This window comes from Hevea brasiliensis, chromosome 8 (assembly GCF_030052815.1).
Source record: "Hevea brasiliensis isolate MT/VB/25A 57/8 chromosome 8, ASM3005281v1, whole genome shotgun sequence".
In the NCBI taxonomy this organism is placed as follows: Eukaryota; Viridiplantae; Streptophyta; class Magnoliopsida; order Malpighiales; family Euphorbiaceae; genus Hevea; species Hevea brasiliensis.
In genome coordinates, this window is record NC_079500.1 from 16,416,943 (window position 1) to 16,418,044 (window position 1,102).

A 1,102-nucleotide genomic window follows, 5' to 3' on the forward strand; every position below is an offset into this window, starting at 1 on the left:
TGCCAACATATGCTGCTTGTTCTCCATAATCTACTCCACAGCTGGTAGTTTCTTCTGCATAAGCCACTTGTTGTGAACTTCCAGCTGATGATGTTGAACTAACCAACATACTCAAGTCTTCCATCTTCTTAGCAAGGACATTTGTAAGTGCATCAAACTTTGCATTAATCATGTTGAATGGATCAAGATCATACATTCCAGCAGCTTGCCTCTTTTGAGTTTGAGCTGGTCCTCTTGGACTACTCCAAAGATGAGTATTCTTTGCAATTTTCTCCAATAGCTCATAAGCTTCATCTTCATGCTTTATAATAAATTCTCCTCCTGTTTGAGCATCAATAATTCCTCTTATTGCAGGAGTGACATTTGTGTAAAAAATTTGATTTATCATCCATTTTGGAATGGCATGATGTGGGCATAATCTCTCTAATTCTTTCCATCTCATCCATGACTCATAAAGAGTTTCATCTTCTCTTGGTCTGAAAGCTGTCATTTGATTCCTCAATTCTTGAGTTTTTCCAGGTGGAAAATATTGTGCAAGAAATGCATCGGTGAGTTGCTCCCAATTTGTGATGGAGTTGTGAGGTAAAGAATCAAGCCAATCCAATGCTCTATCTTTTAAAGAGAACGGGAATAGCTTCAATCTTGCTGCATCATCAGACACTCCAGGTTGTTTTTGCATGTCACAGATCATAGCAAATTTCTTCAGATGTGTGTGTGGATTTTCAGAAGGATGACCTCCGAATTGAGAATTTTGAATCATTTGAAGAACTCAAAAATCCATCTTATAACTATTTACATCAATCCTTGGTCTTGCTATGCTCTCTCTCAAGTCATCAAAACGTGGAAAAGCATGATCCATCATACTTCCCCTAGGCAGATTAGCATTAACAACTTCTTCACCTTGGGCTGCATTTTCGTTGTTTCGATAATTTCCAGCATTAACACCAATTCTCATTCTTTCATCAGCCATGTCTGCTTCTAATTCAATTTCTCTCAATGCTTCTTTCCTTTTTCTGGTTTCTTTCTTGTTGGCCTTACAAAACTTTTCAATTTCAGGGTTGAACAATAAGGATGTGTCACTTGTGTTTCTAGCTCTTCTCAT

At 37.7% G+C, this 1,102-nt stretch overlaps 1 non-coding gene across 1 annotated transcript; it reads left to right on the plus strand.

Moving 5' to 3' along the window:
• The first annotated feature begins 398 nt into the window (after positions 1-398).
• LOC131182716 (small nucleolar RNA R71) lies at positions 399-505 on the plus strand. Its single transcript, XR_009150977.1, has one exon. It is a non-coding gene; the product is annotated as a small nucleolar RNA R71 (small nucleolar RNA).
• The last annotated feature ends 597 nt before the right edge of the window (positions 506-1,102 follow it).